Source organism: Leptonychotes weddellii, chromosome 14 (assembly GCF_054177405.1).
Source record: "Leptonychotes weddellii isolate Sample4059 chromosome 14, ASM5417740v2, whole genome shotgun sequence".
Lineage (NCBI taxonomy): Eukaryota > Metazoa > Chordata > Mammalia > Carnivora > Phocidae > Leptonychotes > Leptonychotes weddellii.
Genome location: NC_138382.1, coordinates 33,179,906 through 33,196,244, shown reverse-complemented (window position 1 = coordinate 33,196,244; position 16,339 = coordinate 33,179,906). Strand labels below are relative to the sequence as shown.

Here is a 16,339-nt window from a genome sequence, read left to right as displayed (position 1 = left end):
GGGGACCGTAGGCACACCCTCTACGATCAATGGTTTGTGGTCCATTAGAGAAACAAGAAGAAAGGAGAGGACGCTCCCCAGGAAGACTGAAATCTCAGAGATGGTTTCAGGGTCTAAGGTGAAGTTCTCAGCAAGGAGAAGGATGTAGAAGGAATGCAACCAATCTGCTACCTCAGAGAACTGAAGAATGGCCAACAATACATATGCGTAATCATTGAAGCATTATTCATAATTGCAAAATACTGTAAATAACCTAAATCTCTATAGGAAATGTTTATTGAAGAAACTATAGAATATTCATATCAAGGAGAATTATGCAATTGTAAGACAGAAGGAAAAATAGCTCGATAAGCCAAAATGCAGTAATTTTCTGTGAAAAAAGCAAAAGGCAGAGGAGTATATATAGTCCACTATCTTTTGTGTAAGAGGTAAAGTCAATAAGAAAGTATTTATTGCAAACACACACACAAAACAAAAAAACCAGAATTTTGGTTTTTAAATATCATACCACATTAAAAATAAGTAGTGCTGCTTGACTTTATGATAATGGCAGATTCCAGGGCCAGGGAAGAGAAAAACCAAGATGAGCCTGGAACTGGGTGGCTCAGTTGGTTGGGTGTCTGACTCTTGATTTTGGCTCGGGTCATGATCTCGGGATCGTGAGATCAAGCCCCTCGGAGTCTGCCTGAGGTTCTCTTTCTCCCCCTGCCCCTCTCCCTACTCAGACACGTGTGCTCGTGCGCTCTCTTGCTATAAATCTTAAAAAACAAAACAAAACAGGAAACCGTCTTAGTCAGGGTCCTCTAGAGAAACAGAAACAATAGGAGATAGATACAGATATCCAAGACACAATATCATATATGTAGTGTTCTTGCCAAAAATGAAGACAAACACAAATTGAGAGATCAAATATATATTTGTATATAATATAAAAATTACATAGTATAAGGAACTGAAGAATATATTTATTATACAGGATTGGTTCATGTGATTATGATGACTAGCAAGTCCCAAGATCTGTAAGGTGAATCAGGGAGCTGGATATCCACAGAATTAATGTTGTAGTTCCAGTCTGAGTCTGAAGGCTTGAAAACCAGGAAAGCTGATTGTGTTCCAGTCCAAAGGCTGGCAGGCTTGAAACCCAGAATGTGCCAATGTTTCAGTTCAAATCCAAAGGCAGAAAAAAGCTGATATCCTACTTCGAAGACTATCAGGCAAGAATACTTCTCCTTCCTGGGAGAGGATCAGCATTTTTGTTCTATCCAGGCCTTCAACTGATTGGATATGGCTCACCTATATGGAGGGCAATCTGCTTCATCCAAAACACCCTCACAGAAATATCCAGAATAATGTTTAACCAAATATGTGGGCACACCATGGCCCAGTCAAAGTGACATGTAAAGTTGACCATCCTAGGGCCTATGAATAAAATAGGAATTGTGCGTCCATGGAAATAATAAAGAAATGGAAGTAAAAGAAAATCTCTTCCTTAAAGGAGAAAGTCAGGAATGATAGAGGTAGTTCAACATTTTATGACCATTATAGTAATAGCTGATTCAGACAGCTATCTATAAATGGTACAATAGTAGATGAAAGTTTGATGAAGTGTTGCATATGTACCCACTTCTAAGGAATCCAAAAAATAAAAAAGGTAACTTCACAGTAGAGAAACTTTGTCTAATGGCTTGGGCCACATTTAACACACCAATAATGTGATAAACTGACATCACGTACCTACTGATGTGATGTGCTGAGAGGGACATGATATCACCTACATAGTGTTCTTGCCAAAAATGAAAACAAACACTAATTGAAGGGAAGTCTGCGAAATGCATGGCGTATTCACTTAAAAACATCCATGTCGTGAAAAACAAAAGCTGAGGAACTGTTTCAGATTAAAGGAAACTAAAGAGACATGACATCTGAATGCAATGAATGATCCTGGATTGGATCCTGGATCTGAAAAAAAGTTGCTATGTAAGACATTATTGGGACAACATAGTCTATAAAATATTAATGCAGAAGCATGAAATTTCCTGATTTGATCATTATACTGTGGTTATATAACAGAACGCCCTTGTCCTAAGGAAACACACAGTGAAGTACTTAGGAGTAAAGGGTCATGATGGATGCAGTTTACTCAAATTGCTCAGAAAATGTATGTGCACGTGTTGAAAGAGAGACAAAATGATAGATAAAGCAAATGTAGCAGAATGTTAATTGGTAAATCCAAGTGATGGTAGAGAAGAATTCTTTGTAGTGTTCTTGCAAGTTTTCCATAAGTGAGAAGTTACATCAAAATAGTTTTAAAAATTAAAGAGGGGCGCCTGGGTGGCTTAGTCGGTTAAGCGTCTGCCTTTGGCTCAGGTCATGATTCTAGGGTCCTGGGATGGAGCCCCGAATTGGGCTCCCTGCTCAGCAGACTGTCTGCTTCTCCCTCCCTCTCTGCCTCTCCTCTGGCTTGTACGCTCTCTATCTCAAATAAATAAAATCTTTAAAAAACTTATAAATTTCTGTCCCATTTCCCTTGTGCAGGATAGGGTCCTTGAAGTAATATTGCAAAGTCAGAGGGCAGACATTTAAAAACCCTTAGCTGCCAACTGCTTTTCCAGAAAGACTTTCCCCCTTTTCTTTTGTGCTAGCAGGATATGAATTGTCTGCCTTATCTCTCCTCACCAACATTGCATATTATCAATTATTTTACTCATTAGGAGGAGCCGATTTTCAGGAACTAAACTGGGTGGCAGAATTTTGTTATATTTAAAGTACTTTCGTCTGTTGCTTGACATTTTTCTAAGATGAATTATAAAGAAAAATTGTTTTCTAAAAAAAAAAGATGATTTAGTTGGCTAAACTAGTAAAGGAACCAATGTAGCCTGTATGTTTGCCATATATATGAAGAAAATCATGCTGTTACCCAGGAAAGTTAGTTTCTTTGGGTGACTAGACCTAAGATAGGTTTCCCATGAGGACAACTGGTTTTTGGCATCAGATAGACCTGGGTTCAAGTCTTGGTTCTTTCATCTCTTAGCTTCTGACCTTGGACAAGTTATTGCACCTTTCTAAGCCTTTATTTTCTACTGGCAAAATGAGAATAAACGTACTCTCCTCTCGGTGTTGTTGGGAGGCTTAAGTAAGGTAATGCTGGAAAGGTGCTTGGTAGCTTACTAGGCACTTTATAAATATTTTAAAAATTCATTATGCAATTAACAATGTTGTGAACTACGATCTGATTATAAATAGAATAAGGGATATTGTATACGGATATAGTGTTCTTTTATCTAAGTCAGGAGGAAGATACTGCCAAAGAGCAACTCACAGAAAGTAAATTATCTGAGAGGTTAAAAGTTGTCCTGGGATTTGGATCTGTGACTACCGTGACTTGTCGCGTAGTAATGAACTGAACTAAGGGTCTGCAAGTCAAATGACCACATCCTAAATGCTTGATTATGTTCCTACACTTGCCCAGAAGACCACCACAGAACAGCTTCCTGCTGATTAGATGTTAAGCTAAGACTTTTAGATAGGAGCGCTTGGTTTGATTCTGGAAGTTACAAAACCAAGTTCTTGTTGGAGATGAACTGTAGCACCAGAGCCCATCCTTCCTTGTCAGTCTTGACCCAAAGATGTCACCATTCCTAGTTATTTGTCCCTACATAATTGATGTTGATTGGAAACTTTTCCTGAAATGGGCCAGAACTGCTTGGTTGTCTTTTCCATGTAACTTAAGCATAGTACTATAAATAAAGTAATAGTTGGGGAAAAAAATGCTGTAAAATGGTATTTAGGTTACTGAGGAATCAGACACGTTTGAAAAGCTGTGGCCATTTCAAATTTCCTTAAATCAGTTTTGCCTTGGGGGCGGATTGAAAAAAATGTGTAATCTATCCCATCACCAAAAGATCTCCTAATAGGGCAATCCTCTACTTGTAAGTGGCTATAAAGGAAATACGTTTTCCCCAGCACTAGGTAATCATTGTAAAACCAGATCGTTAGTTGTAAAAGTTCTGTTAATTTAAGATTTGAAGGAATAGATAGTGAAAAATTAAGTTTTTTGCCCCTATTTCTCTCTCCAGGAAGCAGTCATCATAAAATGCATTGCCTGGCCTCCTGATAGTTAGCAGATGCTCCTACATGCCCACAAAACAGAGCCCAAGACATCGAAGCCTGTGGGGCAGAATCTGCCATAAATGTCTGAAGTTACTTTCTTGGCCAAGATTTATGTTACACATTGCAATTAAGTCTAATCTGAAAAGAAATAATCCATGTAATGAATACTTAGGCATACCAGTGGATAATTTGAAAGCATATGCTACAAATCTCTAATGTAGAGTGTAAGATGATGTGCTAAAATTATGCATTGATGCATTGAAATAGACCTCAGATGGAAGAAAGAAGAGATTCCAACCCTGTTTGGATGGTGCCTATTTTCTAAATTCCCATTTCAATCTGTGGAGTGGGGGCCATTAATTTACATCGATGATAACTTTTTAATTCTGAGATAAACTCCGGGATGCCTGAAAATAACCATTGTGAAGGGTCTTTCTTTGCAGGAGTTTGTGCAAAGGGATGGGGAATTTCTTCAGCTCCTCTGGTGAAATTGTTTTCCCTCACTCTCCAGCTGTCTAGGACTACTTTATCGTGGCAGGGGAGTTTGGGGAGTTTGCAAAAAGCACTGTAAATTGCATTTTCAAAGCTTGCTTTCTCTTCGAATTCTTTGACGATCAAACGCCCTAATCTGTGACTGTGATGGTTGGGGCCTTTTGAGAAAGGGGATATCTGATTATTTTTGCTAAAGCTAATGGCTGCTGACATGTCATGACTTGCTTAGGAGAAAGTCCAACATGGTGTTGATTTGCCATTCCCTTGCCATCCAAGGGCACTTCACTGTGAGATTGAGGGATTTTCCCCTTTCCATTCTCTTGTTTTGCTCCATCATTCACTTATAAAAACAGCTCCAAAGCATCAACGTTCGGCCAATTTGTGATCTTCTATTTTAATCATGATGGGGTGACTTAGAATTCCCAAGTCAGATTTAAGGTCATTTCAAAAGAAAAATTCTTACCTCACTCTCTATTCCAGCTCTCAAACCCTGCCCCTTCTCCCTAATTCCACATAGTTTGAATTATAATAACAAAATGACTAATAACCATCTGAATTTTTTTCAAATATAAAAGTTGGAAACTCATACCTCAAATGTCTGATACTTATTTTGAGAAGTCAGAAAAGCTCCTTGTTAGTCCAAGGCATTGATGTATTTTAAAAGTGGTTGATTATTCATGAATAAATATTAAAATTCTTTCATATTTATGAATATTTGCAGTCTTCCTAACAATCATGCTGTTTATCTATGTTAAAGATGCTTCTAATTACCTGGTTCAGTCACTTCAATTTATTGGCACTCCTGTGAATATAGAAATAACAAAACTTGTCTTCATGATTTAAATCTTTCATTTAGCTACCCGCAAGTTAAAACTAAGATCCTTCTCTGCTTAAAACTATATCACTTTATTTGGCAAAGAGAATTAAAGTTTTACATTTAAATGTCATTTTTAATTGATTCCTTAAATTAAAAGTTAGCATGCCATTAGTCTCAAGCAGAAATGGAAATGTCAGGCATCACTTAATCATCAATTTCAGAAATTAATCAACTTGTGGGGAAAACCCATCATACTGTGCAGAGCTTTAAAGAAAAACACGAAATTATCAGTAAATCACAACATAACCATTCAACATCTGATCTTAGGAAACAATGACCAAGTCTGTTTTTCTTTTTTTAATTTAAAGACTCACTTGGTACTCATAAGGTATTTAACTATGATCAGTTTGTTGTGTTAAAGCAGCTTCTAACCCAGATTAGACCATGCTTGCTTTTAGTAAATACAAGGACAAAATGGATATCTAACATTTTTATCCTTGAAAGATAAAGGTGTTTCCAGAAAATTAGCCTCTCTTAAGTTACTTTCGGGTTTGGTGAAAGTAGGTTTTAGAGAAAAGATGATTTAACTTTTTTGAAGGAAAAAATGTCAGGGAAATAATATTAAGAATCATGGGTTTAGGGGAGCCTGGGTGGTTCAGTTGGTTAAGGATCCAACTTGTGATTTCGGCTCAGGTCATGATCTCATGGGTTGTGAGATCAAGCCCCAAGTTGGGCTCTGCGCTTAGTGGGGAGTATGTTTGAGATTTTCTTCCTCTCCCTCTGCCCCCCCAACTCTGTGTCACTCTCAAATAAATAAAACTTAAAAAAAATGGGGTTAGGGACTCCTGGGGGGCTAGTTGGTTGGGCGTGGGACTCTTGGTTTCAGCTCAGGTCATCATCTCAGGGTTGTGAGATCCAGCCCCAGATCCGCTTGAGATTCTTTCCCTCCCCTACCACCCCCGCCCCGCTCCTCCCCTTTTCCCACACTCTTCTCTCAAATAAATATTAAAAAAAAAAGAATCATGGGGTTATTCTGTTCAAAATTTATTTGGAGAATACTTAGATACAATGCTTTTATTCTACATGGAAAGCACACTAGACAGGAAGTTATAAACATCTATGTTTCAATCCTAGTCCAGCCAGTTGGACTTGTGGTCATGGATCAATCATGTAACTTCTTTAGGTCAATTTCTTCATCTGTAAAATCTGAAGAATAATGCCTTTTCTATTTAAGGATTAAATAAAAGCATGAATGTAAATATGGAATCATGAACTATGACACGATTTGTGGAGACATAAAAAATATATGCCCAATATTCTTTGAGGAGAAAGTATTAGCCCTACATTCCTTAATTCAATTTTTGGCTTTCATAAGCCCTATTTTCTTTGATTCAGTCTTGGACTAATATTATTATGGCTAAAGCCAGACTGTTGATCCGGGATTTGTTACACAAGGAGATTGAGAATGTTTGCAAAACATTTGCTTAGATCAGTAGTTCTCAAAGGTTTTGGTTTCGGAGTTGCTTTACACTCAAAAAATTACTGAAGACCCTAAAAAGCTTTTGTGTATTTGAGCTACATTTATATTTAGAGTACTAGAAATTAAAATGGAGAAACATTAAAATATTTATTAATTTATTTCAAAGGAGCAATGATAAATTTACACATGTTACCAAAAATATGTTGGTAAAAAATAACCATAATTCTGAAAACAAAAAAATAATTTTAAAAGTGGTGTTTTTCATTTTTGCAAATCTCTTTAATGTCTGACTAAATGGAAAACAGCTGGATTTTCACATCTGCTTCTGCATTTAATCTCTTGGAATACCACACGTCACGGAGCCTCTGAAAAACTACATTCTATACTCAGGAGAGGATATGAATGAATAAGAGAAAAAAATCTTCCTATTATTATAAAAATAATTTGACCTCCTGGAGCCCCTGAAATGGTCTTGGGGCCTCCAGATATTCCTGACTACTTTGAAGGCTGTTGGCTTAGAAGATACTAAAGACATACACTGCATCCTGTGTTGTGATGAGGGTACCTCCTATCAGAATGATTCTTGAATCTGATTCAGCAATCGTAAACATGTTTCTAGGCTGTTGTTTAAAGACCTGATGAGTTAGTGATAATCTCCTATGAATTTAACAATTATTCTGTTTTTTAAAAAAATTGAGGTATAATTGAGATATCACATCGTTAAGTTTAAGGTGTACAATGTATTGATTTGATATATGTTGTGACATGATTACCACCATAGTCTTAACTAACAATTATTCTTATAGCTAAACATGCTAATTTGTTTTCAGAGGAACTGAGTTTTCTCTACTTCCCTTGCATAGGAAGGGATTAAAAATATCTCTTTATAGTCAAAAATATCTTTTTATAGACTCCTCTGACTTATTTCTCTATTGGCTTATTTGTATAATTGGTGACTAGATTGCAAACTTCTTTCCTCAGACAAGTTAAGAGGAACAGTTTAGTTTGACACAATTGAAAGATGTGACTATCCCGCAAGCTGGGGAGGGGCAGAGGGAGAGGGAGAGAATCTCAAGCAGACTCCCCACTGAGCGCAGAGCCAGACTCAGGGCTAGACCTCATGACCCTGAGATCAAGACCTGAGCCGAAATCAAGAGTCAGATGCTTAACCAACTGAGCCAGGCGTCCCTCAAAATATGTTTTTTAAATATCCTAAAGCGGGCACCTGGGTGGCTCAGTTGTTAAGCATCTGCCTTTGGCTCAGGTCATGATCTCAGGGTCCTGGGATCGAGTCGCGCATCGGGCTCCCTGCTTGCCAGGAAGTCTGCTTCTCCCTCTCCCCCTCTCCCCTTTGCTTGTGTTCCCTCTCTTGTTGTGTCTCTCTCTGTCAAATTAAAAAAAAAAACAATCTTAAAAAAAAAATAAATATCCTAAAGCTAGTACTTTTTCTAGAAAACATTTTGAATCTGCATTGTGGAAGAAAATTTACTACACTCAGTTTTTCAAAAGTGTCCTGTTTTCTACATAAAATGATAGTTAACATCTATGGCGAATTTCTCATGCTATATTTACCATGTGAATGCTTTGCATGCATTAGCTAATCTCATGGCATTTGCTTGTTACTCCAGAGGTTAAAGAGGACTTTTTGAGCATATTGTTCCAAAAATTCATGTCAACTCCTGGAGGTGTCTAAAGGGTTAGTCCTATTTTATACACCAGGTAATTGAGATTCTGGAAGATGAGGACCCTTCTCCAAGGTCACGCTACTTGTAAATGCCAAAGCTTTCCTTTATCCATGATTCCATGCATGGCTAAGCCACTCTGTTGTTCTTTTATAGATCTGTTATATAACACTAGTCTGGTGAATTCAAAATCTCAGTCTTCTTGGAGGTGCTTCAGTTGTGAACAAGTGACGTTTTATGTTGAAGATAGAGCTTTGAATGTGAGAGTCAGTAGCAGGAGTAGTTAGAGCTGGGCTGTGCAGCATACACCCCTTTTTTCAGCAGGTTGGAGCAGTAGTGACCCCGACACATGGAAGACTACTCGAAACCACTCCAGATGGAAATGCTGAGATTGGCGAGCCACTCCTGCTTGTCTTATCATAGGTGAATTAAAAGTCGTGGAATATATTACAAAGGCACAAGCTACATAATATGGAACCCTGGCTTGGATTCAAAGGACCTGGATTCATGCTTCATTTCCATCATGAGTTCTGGGAACTTGGGCATATCTCTGGGTTTTGAATTTCTCTTCTGTAAAATGAAGACCCACCACTGGTTCATCTCTGTCATCCCTTGAAACTCTGTGAATACATTCTGTGACTAGAAGCCGCAGAGACAGCCTCTTGGTACAGAAGCACAGCTAAAAGTCATTGATTTTTCTATCTGTGAGATGGACAGAAAAGTAATGTCAAAACTACAGTGTTTATAATGATCAAACAAGTTATTGTCTATGAATTAGCTTTGGAACTGGAAGAAGCCTCCAAAACATTGTATCGTGTATTATTTGCCATATTCAGTTAGAGTAATGAATGCTTATCTGAAGTCAGCCACATTGGAGTAAATTAGAACATTCACATCTTTTTTCTCTTCACATGCTAAGTTAAAAGTGATGCCCGTTGGATGCTGTAGTTTATGCATTTAAAACCCTAAGGGTCACTGTAAGAACCCAGGGTTGCAATACACTTGATAGAATACACTTTCTTTTCTTTTTTTTTTTTTAAAGATTTATTTATTTGAGAGAGAGAGTGAGCGAGCAAACATGAGCAGGGGAGGAGCAGAGGGAGAAGGAGAAGCAGACTCCCTGCTGAGCAGGGAACCAGACTTGGTGCTTGATCCCAGGACTCCGGGATCATGACCTGAGCCAAAGGCAGACACCCAACTGACTGAGCCACCCAGGAGCCCCACAATACACTTTCTGTTAAAGATGGTGAAGAATCAATTCTAGAGATGTCACTATTTAAGAAGATGAAAACATTTGACAAATATCCCTTTGGTTCGAAGGTGCCTTTGCAGAAGTTGAGCAAGATAACCGATCAATGGAAAAGAATGGACCAGATAGGTAATAAATTCCTCCTCCATTCACTGTGGCCATGAGCATTGGTTTTGCTGAAATGTGGCTGGTCAGATGTTTCATGAAAAGAGTGCATTGAAGGATAAATTTAGGTTTTGAGTTTTTTTCTGGGATGGAGTTTCTGGGATCCACTCAGGTCTTTTTGATCCCTGGTAATCATAACTGTGACAGATCTAGGAGTCATTTGTAGCATTTGGAGATGATAAAGTATCCAGAGTGTGTTTTAGTTTCAAACAATTGTTGGTGATGTGTAGCTAAATGTTCCGTTAGATCCAAGTTCAAGAATTCTAGAAAGACTTACATTCCCATTCCTCATAAATTAATGATTAAAAATATTAGCATGCAAATAAACGATAAAAAGTTTTCATCCATGATTAGAAACTAGTGTTCGTACTTGTCCCAGGCATCCAGTGCCTCCATCAACAACACTTAGGCTAACATGCTCTGGAGGGACCATGCTAAGAGAAACAGAAGACGTGAGGAAATTCTCTGTTATTTTTCAGTGATAGCATTTGTCAGGGGAGGAAATTGGATGATAGGAAGACACGGAACTGGATACCTTTATCATTGACTGTTACAACCCCAGGGACTGAGATAAAACTACTCTGAAGACAACAGCGTTGATAAGTATGCTCCCGGAAACACCCAGGGTGCCTGCCGGAGACTGGGGCTGAATGTGCGAGTGACAGCACATTTACCCAGGGCCGAGAAGAGCAAGGAGCCCTGCTGGATCATCCGAGACACATTCACGAGGGTGGTTGATGGCAACACACATACTCAGTGTTGGACAATATGTCACCAGGGATTGGAGGGGACACCGATGACCTGCCATATCATACCCAAATCACAACAATAAGCCAGAGATATGGGCCCCTTCCCATTGAGAATGATCTAGCGAATGCAAATCCAAGATTTGTTTAAACCCTCCAGTGGCTTTCCAGTGCTTGCAGTGCAAAGCCCACGCTCCTTGGCAAGACATGAAAGGCTCTCCAAACTCTAGGCCTTGCCTGCCTGTCTCCCTTCAGCTCCCATTACCCTCGGCCTCATGCTTAAGCTGCCCTGATGTCCATCTTCTTTTACTTTTCTCCTTGTAGCACACTGCTCTCATCTCCATGCCTTTGGTCTTGCAGAGACTTCTTGTTAAAATGATCTCTACCTCTTTCTATATCTGCCCTGTCCTTTTCCTCCTTTGAGAGTCAGCCCCAGCATTTAGGTCCTCTGAGAAGGCTTCTCTGAATGTTCTTCTTGTTTCAGAACATGTCCTTGATTCTTCCATAGTATCTTGTATACATACTATCATTTTACCTGCCATCTTCAATTATTATTATTATTTTAACATTTGTCACCCCTCTTTAAATTCGAAGCTTCTTGAGAGTAGGGACTGTACTTGGGGGAGATAATTCTCCATGAGTGTCTTGTGTTTCTGCACGTCTCATGAGCAAAGGTACTGCCTTTATTTTGTACTCCCCTTTCAAGGTTGTTTGAGCAAATAGCCTTTCAAGGTAGACATAGCGTCTCCCTCCAGAGCAGAGGGCAGGTTTGTTTATTGTCCAGTATAATAAAGATACGGTCTTCTTCCAGGACAAAGGACAGGCAGGCTTACTGCCCATAATAAAATATTCAGGTTCCCTAAACTCAAGGTTCCTCTTTTATTTTTTTTTTTAAGATTTTTTTAAATTTATTTATTGAGAGAGATAGTGATAGAGAGAGCATGAGAGGGGGAGAGTCAGAGGGAGAGGCAGACTCCCCGCTGAGCAGGGAGCCCGATGCGGGACTCGATCCCGGGACTCCAGGATCATGACCTGAGCCGAGGCAGTCGCTTAACCAACTGAGCCACCCAGGCGCCCCAAGGTTCCTCTTTTATAATGTACATCATTGCATACTTGCATTGCAAGTATCATATGACCCTCTTTACATTGTCTTGTGGATGCAAATGTTCGTACATGGGCTATAGCTATTGTTGTAAGTAATAGACTATCCTTTAACTCAGACCCGTGTGTCTTCTGTCTTCCACCAGCATCCATGAAATTGTGGCAGGCTAACTTGTTAGCTTTCAAGGAGGATAACATCTCAGACTCTTCATAATTCTTTACATGTATTATATTCATCGTTATACTTCCAACACTGAGATAGTGCCCAGCATATGGTAAGTGCTTTATAAGTGTTAGATGAATGCATGAAATGACCTCATGCTAGAGGAAAAAAAAACAAAAACAAAGCATAACACAAGGTGATCATTCCACTCAGACCCTGTCTTTGTAACTACATCTCTGCTTTCTGCTTAGCCATCTTACCTCCATTTTGTCTACAATGGACTTCCAAGATGGCTCCCAGAATCTGTTGGTTTCCTAACTACATTTTTGCTAATGCCAGGAGAGAGGGTGCAGACCCTTCTGTGATATTGCCTTGGAGCATGTACCCAAGTTTATCATTGTCATCAATGCCATTTCTTACATGCTTACCAGGGCAAGATACAGTGATAAGTGTCATATAATTGAAGTTAAATAATTTATATAATTCCTTTGAATTATTGGTCTTAGAAATAGACAATACCAAAAGCATGGTGTATTAAACATGCTCTGCAAACCACAGAATTGTACAGCACGGAGATTCAACTAAGGAAAGACCATAACTAAATGCTTGTAGCTTCTTGTGAACAAGTCTTGATGAGTGTCATTTATGTTGGATATGCTGGAATGGCTTTCTGAAATTGCACATTCTTACTTCATTCCCACATAGTATGGAAAATTTAGTCAAGGGTTTAGAAGGTGAAAGGAGGTGGATAGGGGCAAGTGCTCATAGCTAAGGAACAAGAGAAAGCATTGGTAGACTCCAGAAAGTCTGACTTGTAATTTTTTATCTCTTATTTGAAGCCAAGTTTATTCTGTACACTTGAATATTATATTTGCTCTTAAATATTACATGCTATCAAGTTACCACTTTATGTGCAAAAGTTTTGAGAAGTGTGTTGATCTTATTTCAGAGAAGACCCTGCAAGGTTCCTAGACATGGGGAAATGTTTCTAATTTTTAAAAAATTTAATTTTAGAAAAAGTTTAAATAAGGGCTATTAGTCCTGAAATTCAGAAGAGATAATTTGAAACTTTGAACAAAGGAAACTTCAGGAAAAACAACTTTTCATTATATTTTTTCCCCCATCTCAAATGGATTTGGTTGGGTGAGTTGATAGTAAACAGGTTGGGAACCTGTAATTTTACCTGTCAGTAAAGACTTGAGATTTTTTCCTAAACAATAATAAAGAATGCTCATTGCATGATTAACCAGTCTTCAAATTGTGCCAGATCCTTAGTGATTTCAGGCTTGTGGGTAAGAGTTCCCAGTGGAGGGGCGCCTGGGTGGCCCAGTTGGTTAAGCGACTGCCTTCGGCTCAGGTCATGATCCTGGAGTCCCGGGATCAAGTCCCGCATTGGGCTCCCTGCTCGGCGGGGAGTCTGCTTCTCCCTCTGACCCTCCTCCCTCTCATGCTCTCTGTCTCTCATTCTCTCTGTCTCAAATAAATAAATAAAATCTTTAAAAAAAAAAAAAAAAGAGTTCCCAGTGGATTTTTTTAAAAAAATCAGTGAATATTGTTATTCTTTTTTTAAAAAACTATCTTAACCATTGTTGAGTGTACAGTTCAGTAGTGTTAGGTATATTCACATTGTTGTGAAACAGATCTCCAGAACTTTTTCATCTTAGATATGTGAATTTCTTTACCCATTAAATAGCAACTCCTCTCCTTCCCCTTCCCCCAGCTCCTGGCCACCACCATTCTATTTTCTCCTTTTATGAGTTTGACTACTTTAGATAACCTCAAAGAAGTAGAATCATACAGTATTCATCTTTTTGTGTCTGGCTTATTTCATTTAGCATCATGTCCTCAAGTTTCATTTATGGTTTAGTATGGGACAGGATTCACTTCCTTTTTAAGGCTGAATAATATTCCATTGTGTGTATAGACCACATTTTGTTTATCCATTCATCTGTTGATGAACATTTTGGTTGTTTCTACCTTCTGGCAACTGTGATATGAAATATATGTGTGCAGGTATATTTTTAAGACTCTGCTTTCAATTCTTTTAGATATATACCTTGAAATGGGATTGCTGGATTATTCTATGTTTTTTTTCTTGAGGAAACTTGTTGTTTTCTACAGTGGTTGCACCATTTTCTGATCCCACCAACAGTACATAAGGGGCTCAGTTTCTCCATGTGGAATTTTTTTTTTAAAAGATTTTATTTATTTATTTGAGAGAGAGAGAATGAGAGAGAGCACATGAGAGGGGGGAGGGTCAGAGGGAGAAGCAGACTCCCTGCCGAGCAGGGAGCCCGATGCAGGACTCGATCCAGGGACTCCAGGATCATGACCTGAGCCGAAGGCAGTCGCTTAACCAACTGAGCCACCCAGGCGCCCTCCATGTGGAATTTTTAAAGACTGTCTTTCCTCCTTGAGAGATTCTCCGGGGATCATGACCAGTGATACCATTGCTTTTTTTTTTTTTAGCTTTTGAATTAAAAAAAAACTACCACATTTATTCAACCTTATTTTTTAGAGCAGTTTTAGGTTCACAGCAAAACTGAGTGGAAGGATACAGAGTTTTCTCTTATACCCCCTACCTCCACACATGCATAGCCTCCCCATTATCAATATCCCCCATCAGAGTGGTACATTTGTTAAAATTGTTGAACCTATATCAACACACCCAGAGTCTATAGTATACTTTATTTTTTAAAAGATTTTATTTATTTGAGAGAGAGAGTGAGTAGGGGAGGAGCAGAGAGGGAGAGGGACAAGCAGACTCTGTGCTGAGCTTGCAGCCTGATGTGGGGCTCAATCTCAGGACCCTGAGATCATGATCTGAGCTGAAATCAAAAGTTGGATGCTTAACCGACTGAGCCACCCAGGTGCCCCATCTATAGACCATTTTGAAGTTCACTTTTGGTGTTGTACATTCTGGGGATTTGAACAAATTTATAAAGACATGTATCTACCATTAAAGTATCATACAGAGTAGTTTTTTTTTTTTTTTTAAGATTTATTTATTTATTTGACAGAGAGAGACACAGCAAGAGAGGGAACAAAAGCAGGGGGAGTGGGAGAGGGAGAAGCAGGCTTCCTGCAGAGCAGGGAGCCTGATGCGGGGCTCGATCCCAGGGCCTCGGGATCATGACCTGAGCCGAAGGCAGACGCTTAATGACTGAGCCACCCAGGCCCCCCATACAGAGTAGTTTTATTGCTCTAAAAATTCTCTGTGCTCAATTTGTTCATCTCTCCCTATCCCCAACTTCTGATATTTTACTGTCTCCATAGTTTTGCCTTTTCCAGAATGTCATATAGTTTTATTAGTATAGTATGTAGCCTTTTCAGAATGACTTCTTTAACTTATTAATATGTACCTAAATTTCCTCCATGTCTTTTCATTTCGTGGTTTCTCACTTCTTTTTTTAAGCCTTAGAGATCTAATGTGCAATATGGGGAGTATAGACAATACTGTATTATAATCATCGAACCTGCTAAGAGACTAGCACTTATTATTATTCCAAACACTAAAAAGAAAGGATAATTATGTAACATGATAGAGGTGCTAATTATCACTACAATGGCAATCATATTACAATATATAAATGTATCAAATCAACATGTTGTGCACCTTAAATTTACACAATGTTTTATGTCAAATATATTTCAATTAAAACACAACCTCCAGTGGCTCCTGCTGCTTCAGAGACTGAACTAGACAGCTCTCACAGTGCCTGACTGTCCTGCCCAGCTGCTCTCCCGTCTCTCTTCCCCATTCTCATTTGGAAAATGTTTCCCCACTCCACATTGTCCTGATGTGTCAACCATCTAAAACTCCTACTTCTTCCTCGGTCGTCCATGGGTTTTTCTGCTAAAACTGATATAAAAGATTACATTCTTCCTTTAGAATTGCAAGCCATAGGAGTGTAGATCTGGGCTGCTGGCTGTCTTCTTTCCCACGAAAGAGCCTATACAACTACACTGATCATGGTGAGCATTTCATAATATATATATATATACACACACACACACACGTTGAATCACTGTTTCATACACCTGAAACTAATATTATATGCCAACTATACGTCAGTGAAAAACAAATAAAAATTTAAAAAAGAAAAAGGAAAAGCTTGTATTTGCCAGGAGAAAATAAGGTTAATATACAGAGTGAAACAAAGCAGAGCTTGTCAATGGAAGGAGAGAAAACATGCTATGGCTTGAGCCCCTAAATCTACTCAAGGTATTAGAGTTGTCAGGATTAAATGAGTTAATAAATGCAGGTAGGTGAACATGTACATAAAGGGGTACATGTTCAGTAATTGTTAGCTACCCTTAATCACATCTCAATA

General features: G+C 38.7%; 1 long non-coding RNA gene across 1 annotated transcript in view; it reads left to right on the top strand.

Annotated features, from left to right (window-relative positions):
- Positions 1 to 16,274, top strand: part of LOC145717193 (uncharacterized) — a 94,372-nt gene extending 78,098 nt beyond the window's left edge. The window contains exon 6 of the long non-coding RNA XR_014140259.1: positions 15,898 to 16,274. This is a non-coding gene — a long non-coding RNA (uncharacterized LOC145717193). The remainder of the gene's footprint in view (positions 1 to 15,897) is intronic.
- The last annotated feature ends 65 nt before the right edge of the window (positions 16,275 to 16,339 follow it).